Consider the following 15,576-nt stretch of genomic DNA (forward strand, 5'->3'; position numbering starts at 1 on the left):
AAGAAAGGAGTGGAGTAGGAGAGTGGAGAGGATTGTAAAATATGATTTAGGTTGAAGGGAATGAGAGAAGTATAGTGAGTAAGTTCAGCCAGGATTTGCACAGGAACAAGTCCAAGATTTTGTAAAGTATTATTTTAGGGAGCATTTAAAGGTGGGTAGATTAGAAATAGTTCTGGTGGTTAGAGGTGAGGAGTTCCATTTTTTGGTAGTGAATATAAGTATAGGCTTTGTCCAGGGGATTTATTTAGTTTATTTATGGTGAGAAGTTGCTTGTCTTCTGGTCTAAGAGTTCTTTTAGGGAAATACATGTTGAGTGAAGGGGTAAAAGCTGGACAGACTAATAGTCTGTCTAAGATTTTATAGAAAAGGTGGAGGAGGGAGTTTAGTCTGCTAAGAGTATGCAGGGTTTACAGTGATGGGGAAATGAGAATGAATTAGTAGAAAACTTGGCAATTTTATTGTAGCAGATTTCAAGTTTTTTTTATGCAGGATTATAAATTGGTTAGAACTGGTGCTCCACAGAGTAGGGACTGCAGAAAGTAAGTTTTGGCTGGAGTAATTTTTGCAGATGTGCTCAAAAAATGTTTGTTTCTGTAAAGCATATCTAATTTTTGATGAGATTTCTTAATATTGCTTTGGATGTAGAGGAAAAATTTAAGATCATCGTCTATTACAACTCCTAATAGTTTAGTATGGTGGACTATTTCAATTTCAGTACCATTTGCCAAGAAGATTTTAAAAGATACTCTGTTAAGAGTGTGAGTTTCTTGGCAAAAGAGCAGGAGTTTGTTTTTTCTGGTTAAACAGCAGTTGTGCTCTTGTAAGCCAGGTTTCAATGGAGATGCTAGCTTGTTGAGAGATTTCTTGGATATGAGTTAAAGTATTTGAAGAGCAAACACTGGTAGAATCATCTGCATATTGAATTAAGATGCCTTCACAAGAAGATGAATGTAGGATATTGATAAAATATTGAACAGTAGAGGGCCAAGGATGGATCCCTGAGAGACTCCTGTGGAAGTGGGAAGGTATGCAAAGATGGTTCCTTGCCATTTTACAACTTGTTGTCTGTTGTCAACATAGCTAGAGAAACATTGAATAGATGGAGATGATAGACCCAGTGTGGATGGCTGATTGAGGAGTTTATTGTGAAAGACCATGTCAAAGGCTTTTGATAGGTCTAGAAATACTGCGGATACAAGTTTATTAGAGTTGTGAGCTTTACTGACCATGTCTGTAAATGACAGTAATGCAGTGGTGGTGCTGTGGTCTGGCTGAAATCCATGGTGGGTATCAGTAATTAGCTTATTTTGTAAGAGATAGTGGAGAAATTGTTGATATATACATCTTTCAAGGATTTTAGAAAGTGGAGACAGGATGGCTATGGAACGGAAATTGTAATGTCAGTGGAATTACCTCCTTTATGTAAGGGGATAACATGGGCCCTTTCCCATAAGTTAGGGACATAGGATTCTGTTATTCATCTATTAATAAGAATGCTGATTGGGTATGCTATTGCAACTGCAGCCAGATTTAGGTATTTAGGTATTGATGACTGCAGTCAAATGGGTGAATGCAATGTATGATCCAAAGAGTGAATCTATGATAAAATAGATTACACAGCAGAACAAAGGAGAATTTTTTTTCATTATTAGACTACAGAAATGCATCCCTGCAGGCTGCAGATCTATCAGCTTCATAAGCGTTGATGGAAAGAAGATCAAAATCCATGTTACCTACACCTATGGTGGTAATTGTTAGAAGGAAGAATGTAAGTTTCAGAATTACTGAAGAAAAGACACATGAAACAAGGCAATGCTATTAGAAAAGTGCCAGAATTATCCTTGTTTACAAAAAAGGGGAACTAATCAGACGGTAGGTAAGAAGTAGTCTCAAATTTGAGCAATTGTATTGGTCATCACCCAAATCAAAGATAATATACTGTCCAAAGAAAGCATGTGACTGTGCAAAAGAAATTATCAACAACTGCAGAAATTATCAAGCCAAGGATATCTGTCAGAGAGACCACTGCTTGAGATGCCTGTAAGATTTTCTAAAGTGACTTTAACTGATCAGGAAGCTAAGACTTCAGAATCATGTTCAGGAACTGCCATGAGTTCTACAAGCAATGCTTGTAAAGAATTGTTGTCTTCCAGTTTATCTGCAATGAGTAGTAATTCCTTACCTACCACTCAATGATAATATACCAAATATGGTAGTGCTATAAAAGAAGCACTCAGATATATAAAGACTATATATAATATTTAAATTTAATTGGATTTTACTAATTGGATTAATCATCACTGACTATTATAGTATAAAGCTAACTATGAATCAAATGTATGAATTGTACAGCAGCATGGAATTATAGATTTTTAGTTTTTTTGTTTTTTCTAATTAAATTTGTATGTACCTTTAAGATAGAGTGTTACACTCAGGCATAAGTCATGTAATCCTAAGGTTTTGCCGACTTGATTTTAAATTGCTAAATGAATAGTATGACTCTCCCTTGCATCTTCAGTTACTAGGCCTTATGCTGTTCTCTCTGGTGTACATATTACATAAATGCCTCAGTCTAAAGAAGAACCTGGAAAATGCAGCAATATACATGACTTTTAGTACACTGTGAGAGACTGAAATATATATGTTGCCAAAATCCTCAATTAAAATCATAATTCCTTCTTCTTAGCAGAATCTGCTGTGGAGTTGACAACAGTGTTACTTGGTCTTTATCACCATTTTGCTTTTAAATATGATGATACACGCTGTTATAGATCAGTCTAATAAACTGACCATTCTGGAGAGGCATCACCAAACAATTGTTCTCTCTCATTTTGACCAAGTATATTAGCTACATGTAAAGCCTGCTCAGCATGTGAATCCAAATAGTATCATGAAATACTGCAGTACCTTACAAATTATTTTATCATTTTAACAATGACATACTACGTAACACTATTAAAAGCACACATACTAGTTGCCATCAACTCATTCCTTTATCACTGCCATTTAGTGACTTTGGTTAGAGATGAAATGAAAATTACCCATAATTCCTTAATATCTTGGGGGACTTCACAGCAGCATTTTTGTGGTTATTCATATGAAATCTTACATACCAGAAAATATTGTTTTATTAGTACATTCAATTCTCTGATTAAAATGAAAGGTTTATGCATGCAGTTTTTAATCTACATCTGATTTAGAAATGTATATTGTTTGTTATTTGAGAGTAACTGTTATGACCTCTGCAATACTAATTCCCTGTTCACTGGTTTAAACATAGAATGTAAAACCCAGTAAAACATTCATAAATTTTGATTTATGTATCACATAGTATGTTATACAAGTACACAGACATTTAGAAAACACATAATGTTAAATTATAATTTAATCAATGCCTGTTCCTGGAGACAAAGAATATGAAAATTCTGCAGTGAGTAATACATCATACAAATCTCAAGATGGTTCTAGGGGACTGTTACAGCACAGCAGGATAGACAGATAATGATTTCATAACTGATGACAGCTAATCATACATACACATTATTATATGATGCCCAGGGTAAAACGGAGGGCTTTAAGTGTCCAAAGATGTTGCCATTACACAAGCATGTGTACATAAAAATGCATTATTGCATTTAGAAAATCATTATCCTGAGCTATTTATTTTATAGTTATTAAATGCAGTTCTAAGATTTTTTTTATAACCATGAACAAAATAAAAACGACCTGTAAGTAAAAAAAAAAAAAAGATTCAATAATAAAGCAAATACAAAATGGAAAACATATCTTCACAGGTTTCCCTTAAGTCATTCTGAGTGAGCCCTATACTGATCCATTTTTGTTGTTTGTATTCTCAGTACTATTTACAAAGGTTCCATTGCATAGGTCAGTCAAAATGGATACATTGCAAAAGCACAATTACATTAACATGACTCTCTTTTTTAAATGTCTGACATTTTGAGAACTATGTTTCATTTTTGTAAGATTTTCACACTAATTAAGTAGACAGTACTAAAAAGAAGAAGAAACAAACAGAGAAATAAAATCCATTTTTTTCTCTGTCTTTTACAAGGTATATACTTTTTATTGTCTGGAAGCACTTTTTTTACCTTTTAATACCCAAAATTTTATGTCACAAGTCTAAAATAACTTTTTTAATGTTATTCGTTAGGTTCATATATTTTATTTCCATAACTTGCATGCACTTACTAACTTCATGTTTAATAGATACCTTGCCCAGTACTTACATGTTATTGCAGCCACATATTCTCCCAACCACGTTGAGTGCTGGTTGCAGGAAAGTGAAGATATTGTCTGTATGATTATAATAAAAATCGTCTATTGTTTTCATGTGCATTATCTTCTGTTCTCATCTGTCTGCCCACATCATCCCAGAAAAGTCATATTAAGTTTTGTAAACTAAATGTGTTTTGTGCGATGAGTAACTTTCAAGTGTTATAAGGTTCATGTCACTTAGCAACTGATTGTGTACATTTACAAATTTTTCAGCTCAGAAGAATAACTGCTTCATGGTCAGAGTGTAACACTGTTATTGCACAGAGGTGGCTAAAGGGGATCTGCTAGGAAACTCAGCATAGTTCTCAACTCTTCAGATTTTTGGCTCGTATTTTTGGCCGTTCCTCATGAAATGTGTGGTTTTCTGGTGAATTTCTGGAAATAGAAGTCAGTCGATAATGACAGGCATTTGAGTTTCAGGCTTCATATCCTTCACCAAATGCGTGGTAATGCAAAACCTATTATTCTAACAACTGTCTAAATTTATAAGAGCATTATTTACAAAATGTCCCTATTTTTCAGCCTTTGTCCCCTCATTATTTTTGTATATATTTTATAATAACTGCATTTGTATAATCAAATAACGGGCTGGCAAGAAAGCGTGGTTGTGATCTCATTTAATTAAATATTGTGGTAGAGACAGTATATGTCAAACAATCCTAATTAGTACAGTTACATCAAGTACAAAACAACTACTTTCTCAATAATACTACTAACATGCTGCCGAAAAAGCTTTGTTGCGAATATGCAAATAATGGCCTGGTGAGAAAGTGTGGTTGCGATAATACGCAAGTACCCCTTGCCCTTATAAAATTTCTTCCTATAGACAATTAAGCTGGGTATAAACAATGCCATTTTATTAGAGATGTGCAATGACACCAAAAATTAATACATTATGAAATTCAGTGATATTCAATAGGGTACATATTGTCACAGTACATCGCAGAAGCAATATATGGGGTTTTACAGGGTTGTGAAGGTGCCATCTGACTGACTAAGCCAGGTAGTCAAGTATGAAAATAACTCTTCACAACCTACTACTTGATATGCTTTAGTACTACTAGATAATTAGTGTTGTTTATTTTTATACTCTTAATTTTTATGGTGATGCTCATGTGTAAGGTGATGTGTTTTATTGCAATTGAATGTTTTTCTGATCATGATCTTTGTTTCTTTCAAGATGGAACAAGTTTAGTTTGATTTATTTTGCAAGTATACTTTTAACGCTTGTTTGTTATAGTACATTTAAGTGTTTTTAAATACATTTTAATGGCTAATATAAAAGGCAATGCAGTGCAATATTACAATGTGACATCACCAAGTTGTAAATGTCAAAGACAACAGAACCCCATATTTCACAATGTCAAAGTCTATGTGAACAAATCAGGATATGGAGGAAATTAGGTGTTGAAGTGCCCAAAAAACAGTGTCGCCCCCCCCCCAAAAAAAAAAAATGTAAAATTGCCTGTGTGATAGAAAATAGGAAGAAAGTGTTCCTGGTGAGTCAGTCAAATCACAATCATGTGCCAGACCCACTTGGCACTGAAATTTGAAAAAAAAAGCCATGTTGTACTTTATAATGTAATCAGAAATGCAAAAAAAAATAATAATAAAAACAGGAAAAGAAAAATATCAACACTAAACTACTACAAATAAGCATGAGGATCTCTTTTGAGGCATACTCCAAAATATCCAGAAGTAATAGAAGCATAAATCACAAGAAGAGAGACTAAGTAGTCAAATAAGCCCCATTTGGGCAAAATGCACAGTAGATTGTGAGTCTTGGACATAAACAAAACCATAACCCCCCCCCCCCCCCAGATTTTGGGGCTTGTAGTGCTGGTGTAAATTCTCAATGTAGATGAGAGGTACATTAGCGCATCATCAAGTAAGAAGGTTCATAAGTATATACTAGGCTAATGGCCCTGGAGCCTTTAGAAGCTTAGCCCACAGGATTACACTGGAATTGTGCCACCTGACCTTAGTTCATAGTGCCTCTGTCAAGCAGAGCCACTGGAGTTATCACCAGGGTGAATTTTCTATTTCCCATCCACTCATCAAGATTTCTCTTGAAGAGGGCCAGTGAGGTGCTCTGCTTGACATGTATGGGAAGTCTATTCCATAGCATGGGCAGTCTCTGGGTTATGAATCTGTCCTTCCAGCATGTTCTGTTGATTGTGGTAATGAGGTTGAGGTTGAGGTTGCTGGAGTGTGTGGTGCGGAGGAATTGGGATTTCTTTAGATGTAGCATTTCTAACAGGGCTGGGTCAGACATGGCTTTGTAGGTCAAGCAGAGATTGCCTCTAAGTAGGCGATATGAGACAGAGTATAGTTGGAGTTTTTTGAGTCTGTCCATATAAGACAAGTGTTTAAGGCCTAGGATCCTCTTTGTGAGATACTTTTGCAGCCTCTCCAGTTGCTGCAGGTGTCTAGTGAGGTACATGCCAAATGGGGCATTGTATTTGATGATTGGCCTAATGAGGGAAGAGTAGAGGGAGATAATGACCTCTTTCTTCCTGGATGCAAAACCCTTAATAATGAGATGTGCCACATAGAAGGACTTTTGGACCACAGTGGCAAAGTAGTGGTCAAAAGAGAGGTTGCTGTCAGCCTGTGTTCCTAGATCTCTTATAATGCCTTCTGAGTTCAGTGGACTACCAATGTGGTAATTCAAGGAAACCATTTTTCCCAAGGGGGATGACGATATATTTTTTGGCAATGAGATTAAGGCCATGGTTCTGACACCAGTTGTTGGTCTCATTGAGGCCTTTCTGTAGGATGTCAACATCACTTGGGGAGTTAATAATAGCTCCCAACTTGCAATCATCTGTGAACTTTGTCAGCCAGAGTCCCTTCGTGTTGGCCTGGACTTCAGAGAAGTAGATACCAAAAAGGAGAGGACCCAGGACCAAACCCTGTGGGACTACACTTGTGACTGGCCAACAGTCTGACTTGGCGTCAGCTACTTTCACACTGTGGGCTGTATCTGTGAGCCAGTTTGCAACCCACCAAGTGATATAGAGGTTTTTGCCTAGCTTAGTGAGGTTTTCTATGATTCCTGAGTGGGGAATGATATCAAAGGCCTTGGCCAGATCAAGGTAGGTTGTATAAACCACCTTGCCTTCATCCACAGCTCTGGTGTCTGACTCAAAGAAGTTGACCAAGTTGAGCAGGCATGATCTACCCTTCACAAAGCCAAACTGTGTAGGATCCAGAGTTTGCAGATTCCCTATATCCTTGTTTATTACGTCCATGATGATGCATTTCATAGCTTTGCATATCAGACTCGCCAGGCTAATGGGGCGATAGTTCCCGGGGGTCTGTAGTCGCTCCTCCCTTGTGGAGAGGGATGACTGTAGTAGTGCACCATTCTGTAGGGAAAAAGCCTGAGGTGAGGCTGTGATTGAACAGGGCACACAGCTGAGATGCCAGTTCACTCTGTAGTTCATGTAGAACACAGCAGGGGATATTTTCAGGTCCCATTGAAGCTGTATTCTTGGCATTGGACAGTGCTGTTTTAACCTGTGCAGCAGTAATACTGGGTGCCTGGCAATCTACTGATATTGTGAGTGGTCCTTTGGGGGGGGGGTAAAACTGGCACTGAATCTGTTGGCCAGTATATTGGCAATATCTGTTGGCTCGGTATAGAAGGTAGCATTGTGCAGTAGCTCAGAGCAAATCTGGGTATTGCCATGGAGATTCTTTACATAACTATAAAAGGCCTTGTGGTTGTCTTTGCCATCTGCTGCAATTCTGTTTTCATAGCTAGCTTTACAGGATTTGATGAGGGACCTCAACCTTTTGTTTAGGCTGATAAGGGTGTTTTTCCAGTCTTGGGACTTCACCTTATTCCACATCAGTTTCCTACTTTTGTTGTAGAGTTTGTTTATGGCAGGGGACCACCAGATTGGCTTCCTTTTTTTTTTTAGGAGAGCATCTTGGTTCTATTGGGTATGGCGAGATCCATGTATTGGCGTATGATTTGGCAGTCATGCAACTAGTCTCCATTTGCATGGGTGCTGTGAAGTTAGCCACCTCTGTTTTTAGGAGCCCAAAGTTAGCTTTAGAGAAGTTTTTCATAGTGGTTACATTTGTGGGGGTGGGGGCAGGATGGATGTGGATTTCCAAGGTGATTAGTTTGTGGTTGGATCTAACCAGGGAGGAGTTGACTATTGGTGTAGAGCAACGGTCGCCCATGTTATTAATGACCAGGTCAAGGATGTTGCTACCTCTAGTGGGGGTAAGAAGGAGCTGGTCCAGGGCATTGGAATTAATGAATTCCAGAAAGTGTTGGGCAAGTGTATTGGTACATGAGTAGTTTTCCCAGTCAAAGGAGGGGTAGTTGAAGTCAGTCTGTATGAGAGTATTAGGTTGGACCCTAATATTCTCCAGGGTGCTTAGGAACATGGAGTGTGAACCTTGGGACGTGGTTGGGGACCTATTGCAGGCTATGACCTGAATCGCTGCCTTACCCAATGTTAGCTGCACCTTAAGTATCTCAGATGCATTATGTTAGGCTACCAGTCTGGAGGTGTGTGCATCCTTTATAAATATGGAAACACCACTGCTTTTCGAGCTTCAGTGCAGGTTCTGGGTTTGAAAGGTGTGGAATGAGTTATAGCCTGGTAGTCCAGGGGTGCTTTCTGCTCCCTTGAACCAGGTCTCAGTTATGGCACAAATGTCGATGTTCTCCATTTTAAGGAGTGCTTTGAGCGAGTGCATTTTGAGATTTAGACTTCTAGCGTTGAGCAGCATGACCCTCAGATTGCATTTATTTGTAGCTGTTGTGGTGGTAATTTGGTCTTTGGAACACCACCTAATAAAGGCACTATAGGGATGGCAAGAGCCTTGGCCAGTATCCGGAAGCCCAGGGGTATCAGATGCAAGCCATCTCTGACAAAACATCGAGGTCTGTCAATCATGTCATCCCAGACAGACAGACACTGGATCTCCTTAGAATGACATGAGAAACTTAGACAACTGTTGAAATCAGTCATTTTTCTGCTTGTACTGTGGTATCATTCTGGGTGATGGTAGGATGCTGCTCAGGGCTAGGATCATACTCGCCTGGGCTACATAATCCAAGAGCTCCTCCATGTCTCTTTTCATGTAGTCCAGGGAGGTACATCTTAGGTCATTCACACCCACATGTACAATAACAGAGTCATATTTGTACCTGTTGTTGAGGGACCTGAGTGCATGTGTTATGTGGCAGATCCTGGCGCCTTACAGGCAGCTGACTGTTACTTTCTCCTTAATCAACCTAGTGAGTGGGACATCAGTGTGCCTCACTATTGAGTCACCTATGACTAGTGTGTTGGGCATGCTGTTTTACCTTAGGGGCTTTGGTTGAATGGCACACTGTTTAGGAGAGTTATGTGTCTCATGATTAGTGTTGTGTTGTGGTGGTCAAGTGCATTTCTGCCTTGGAGGTCTCTGCTGTTTGGGTAGATTTTTATTGAGAGCCTCAGCGAAGGTGGGTGTGTGGTTTGTGTTTTTATGTGAAGACAGTGCTGGTGTGTGCTCTGGAGAGCTATGTGTTCCATGTGTTGTGGTGCAAATGTTGACCTCCTCCTCCTCCTGACCAGCTATTCTGGTCTTGGCTGGAGAATGTGTGGCTTCCAATGTGGATATATAAGGGCATCTCTCATACGTCTGAGTGTTGGGAGGTAAGAGGAGAGGGTTGTCCGTACACATGAGGCAGTTTCTACATTGCCTCAGAATGCCCAAGTTCACCAGATTAATAGGAGAAAGAACAGGGAACTGACCTTTAAACATGCCTGGAGGGGTGGGCATTAATAATACGTAGTAGAGCTGCTTCCTTGTAGAACGTTTAGTGCTGGTAGCACGTTTGTGTGCTACAATAATTGCTACAAGAAGTCTGGTAAAGTGCTAGACTAATAAGCTGGTAAAAGTGCAGGAGAGACGAGAACTAGCAGGTCGAAGGGAAAATTAAAGAGCAGAACATCTACAAAAAATTAGTTCCAGAGGTGAGAGGTGCCAAACACAAACAACCTCATACAGGACAGCCATAGCTGAGAAACGCAAACTAACAGACATTTTAACATGACATCCTAGACTAGGAAATAACCTATAAATCCACAATGCTATGCATAACATGGATAAGATAGTGAAGAAGCAGAAATCCTGCAGACATGTAATCCAATGGAAACAAATATCGGGGAGACACAGATAATAACAGTAGTCCCAATACACAATGACTGTAAACAAACAGGATCATGCTAGGCCAACAGCCATCAACAATGACACCAAAAGAAAATTACTGATGTCATCTACTGTTCCTCAAAGAGGATAGGCAAACAGCATAGCACAGTTGTTCATAGTGATGATGTAGAACATCAGGAAAGGTACACAATTGTGCAGGAAGCATCTTTAAGGAAGACCATCCATCCATCCAGAACCCCTTTTCCCCATTTTTCCACATGGGGTCAGGGTGTCACTTCAACAATGACAATCATCTAGAGCCAATTTTCACATGTCAGATGACTAGCAACTGCTGTGTTTGTGTGGCACCACATACCTGCATGCACACTCACACCAATGGACAATTTATTGCATCCATTCCACCAACTGCATATCTTTGGAAAGTGGAAGGAAACCAAACCACTCAGAGAAAACCCTCACAAACAAAGGAAGGACATGCATACTCAGAGAAAGCAACCTAGCTGATAATAAAACCAAAGAACCTCTTGTTGTGAGATGACAATGATACCTGCTGCTCCACTGTGCTGCCCTCCAAAGGTGTTTCACAGAAATAAAATACAATCAACCAATGGGACTGTGATGGGTGCATTGCAATTGGCAAACAAGCACAGTGCACATATGGTTAGCACAGACATGCATCATACATACCCTCCATCATACAAGCCCACATATAGAGGTTTAGTAACCACAGTCAATATGCAGATGTTAGAAAATGGTCAGCATAAACTCTGAGACAAGCAACAGTGATGTATTCACAGGACAGACAGCAATAGATGTATAGCTAGGAGACAGCACGTACCACAAAGATATTGCATGTTAATTGCCAAGGAAAGGTTGTGGCACTGGAACACCATATGCACAGGCTGGACAAAGATGATATAGCACAGATTTAGAGATATGTGTGAGTAAAAGTACAGCCATGGGAGCAGGGTGATAGCACCTCTACAGAGTTCGCATAGAAATCAAGATGTACCAAACAACAGGGGTGGTCTGAGACAGTGAACACTATATGCTGATTGCGTATGCAGCCTGAATGTGCACATAGTGAGGAAGGGAGGGAATTTAACTTTCAGGGAAGTACTTGCAGGGGATTATGATTGTAAGATCAAATGGCAAGTCATGTTGGGGTATAGAGGGTACTCCTGGGACACAGGCATTACAGTCACAACTGATTGCCTTACCCTGTATAAAGCCAACAGTGCCATAGGATGTCATCTGAGACAGCAACCAGTAGAGTAACATCTGTCATCATGTAAACTGGCACCTCTCTGAAGATGGAGCAAATCTTATAAGATGGCCTCAGTGAGCCTGTTTGTGAATACTTGCTCATATGTTACCATCTGCAGGAACTCTTGCAGGCCTGTGGTGCAAGACTAACACAGCTGTCTGTTACACCCCTTCACACTGCTCTGTGTATGAAGAAGGAACTCTACAAAAAAGATCAGCTATAGACCAAAAGCTTGTTGGCAAATTAGGTGTTTTGTGTTGTGCTCTATGTATGCAGATATAGTGCTGAGGCTGCCATGAAAGTAGTTGTCATGTGCATTGCTCCCTCAACATATCATATACAGCAGGAATTTCCTATGATGGCAGAAACCTAGTACCAATGCCTGCTTCATTTCTGGGAGTTAGCTGCTGTATGTGGGAGCACAGGGTTCGGCCAGGGTGGAACAAGCACCCACTTGGATGAGCACTTGGGGAAAGCAGCACATATGACCTTACATGCCACCCTCCTGATGTCCATTACTACTTATTGTGGTGAGAGGATAACCATCAACACAACAGCAGTGTCTGTCATATCACTGAACAGGTGATCATATGAAGGCTGGCACATGGCACACATAAGGCAGTACACCAGTGAGTCAAACTTACTACTTTCCTCCAACCCAATGTGCCCATAAATAATGTATGGGTAGGGAATGTTCTATTCAATACCCATACAGGATGTAGAAGGATCCCTATGTTGCCCTCCATTAGCAGACAGCTTACTGTTGCCCTACTCCACCTGTGTGCACCTTATCACAGTGCACTATGTTGCAGCTGCACATCTTGGGTTAAAGTCTGCAGTAATCGGGATGGCTCTTTTGACCACTGGCTTCTTGCACTTCCTCAGCTGGTTTATCAGTTACTGTAGTGTCTTCTTATGTAGCCTTTGGTGGCTCATCCTATCATTGTCCTACTGGGTATACCTATTGATAATTGTAGCAGGAATGTCCCTGGATGTTATGCCCCCCTCTTCCTTGATGGGATTCACTAGCCTGACTCTTCCAACATCCATGGACCAAAGTGGATGATGGTGTCATGTTAAGAATACCAGCTCTTCCTTTCAGCTGTCTCCAGTGTAATGGCACAGCCCCTGCATTAAGATGCTCTCTTCTTTGTGCACCAGTAGTAGGAATACCCTTTGTTTTGCCTTGCCTCTCTCCATAAAAATGATATCCATCCATCAAATAAATTACTTTCCCTTTATGTCTCTCCATTGTAGGATATACAGTCACTGGCATTTCTGGCTTCACCTCCATGGAAATGATACATCCTGGATTATCTCCTGGAAACATTCTAATAACCTATTCTGTTCTGTAGGGGAGAGCATACCATCCATTTTACAGAAGGGTAGTAATTAGTAAATGGAGGTCATGCAATCACATTCAGAGAACAATCACAAATCAATGTGCTGATGCTCATGGACACATTTCCACATTTATTTGTTTCACTGGGCAGTTGTGTTCGCCATGTAGTAGGCACTGGCACAACTAAATGCCATTACTTAAACTGTATTGGAACCTTTTTATAATATATGAATTATATATAAATTTCTAAAATCTAACTTCAGTAGTTAAAACTTGTAAACTGGAAACATTTTCTTACCTGTATATTGTACTGAATGGGTTTATATGACTTCATCGAGTTTTCAGAAACTTTGAAATTCATATCGTCGAGATCATATGATAGATTTTCTGAAAACTCAAAAAAAAAAAAAAAGAAACAAACAAATCTATATTTTTGCAGGGGGGCAAGCCCCAATGGACAGCCTATGTGGGGGCCCGTGCCCCCCACACCCCCTGTAAACTATATATACCAACTCCGAGATTGCACAATGGTGGTGAAAAGTTTAAATTCCCCTTTGAAGTAGTACTATGTAGATCACAGTACAGTGGGGATTGGAGAATTTGTACTTTCCCCCACTGCAGTGTGATCTCACAGCTGGTATATATAATTTTCAGGGGGTATGGGCGCTTGTCCCCCACAAAAGGGGTGCTGGGGGGGGTGCACCCCTGCACAAATGTAGAGTTTTTTTTTCTTTCATTTTGAGTTTTTGGAAACTCGATCAATTTTTATTTTTAATTTGCCTTTTTCCCATATGCTGCATGTAATCATTATTTCCTCTAGGATGGTATCCTGTACAGCATTTCATTTGGACAGTTTTGCCTATTCCTGTAAATAATAGTTATTTAGAGATTAGTATATATAAGAAGGTAATGAGATGAGAATGACTGAATAGTTCAAAGAATGAAACATTTTGCAGACTTGCATCACTGTGCTCATTTGAAGCGTGTTGTACAATGTTTCTGATGGTTGTGGGCTGTCTGAAGTAATGTACATATCACTTATTGTCCTCTATGGATTCTTTTACTGCTGCTACTTTTGTTATGCATATGTGTGGCGATGGTGGTGTTGTGGAGAGGTATTTCTGTTTTGCTGCTTCTGTAGTTTTTATTTGTAGAAGTGTTCTCATTGACTATGGCTGTGAACTCAGGATGGCATGTTTAATTTTTTTCAGAGATGCAGGAATAAAACAAAGTTTTATGTTTCACAGTTTTTTGCAGTTAATATGGCCTCATCATTTTCATATTAGTGTTGCTGGCATTTTGCTTTCTTATGTTAATGTTCTGACAATATTATGATTCATGTTTGATACAATTCAGTTGCAGGTCTCCATTAAACCTGGAATGATGCTTCAACATTCTCTCCATTTACGACCATTATCTGCCCGAAGTCCTGGCCTCCTTTGTTTAGCACTTTTATGGCTGTTGCTGTCTTATGTGGCTGTCGCATACTGTATTGAAGTCATCTGTCACTCTTATTGTAGGGAGGATGTGTCATGCTTTGGGGACTACTGTGCTAAGCAACATTGATTGTGATGGGTAGAGGTGGACTGTTGTTTTATGCCAAGTATCCAAACAAAAAGAAGATGAGGGCGAAAAACTGTCACAAATAAACTCACACAAATTCGCTCAGAAACTCCAATAGAGGGCCCTCACCACAAAAGAATAAAGAAATATATTAAAAGTTAGATTTGTTATTTTATTCAATAGTGTACGCCTACACAAAGAACCACAGACTAACGCAAATAACGTTTTGATTCTGAGGAAGAGGTTTGTCGAAAACGTACAAAGTTATTTGCGTTAGTCTGTGGTTCTTTGTGTAGGCGTACACTATTGAATAAAATAACAAATCTAACTTTTAATATATTTCTTTATTCGTTTGTGGTGCGGGCCCTCTATTGGAGTTTCTGAGCAAATTTGTGTGAGTTCATTTATGCCAAGTATGTTGGACAGCTGCATCTCTAAATAGCAAAATAATGTTGGAATATTTGGTAGAAGCTTTTGAATGCATTTCTGAAAGTATTAAGAGGCAAAGTTAAAGCACTTTTTATTTGACCTTACATATTCTGTGTGTGTTTTTTTCCCTTATACTCCGAACAAAAAGCATCCTACCACTTTTTGTGGGTGAAGTGAGTTAGATTCAACTCTCCTCAAAGGAAATCATGGAAATGCAGCCTCTGTTTGCTCACTGTCAACAATTTAGCTTTGTGTGTGCATCCCAAGTAAGGGTGTGCATGGTGCTTAAACCTGAAAAAACACTTTTTCGTGTATTTTGTCACAGTGAAACATCAATGAGTGTGTTTTGCCAAGTAGAAACTTCATGGACTTTAATCTTTGGTACACAGAGGAATCCTTATGAAATTTTGTTTCCTGAGTGAATATCCTGGTTTCAAATTATAGTATATTAGGCACAGCTATCACTGTAAATTATTTCAGTTTTATTTCTTTT

Source organism: Protopterus annectens, chromosome 15.part0, assembly GCF_019279795.1.
Source record: "Protopterus annectens isolate FY-2018-M chromosome 15.part0, PAN1.0, whole genome shotgun sequence".
NCBI classification, from domain to species: domain Eukaryota; kingdom Metazoa; phylum Chordata; order Ceratodontiformes; family Protopteridae; genus Protopterus; species Protopterus annectens.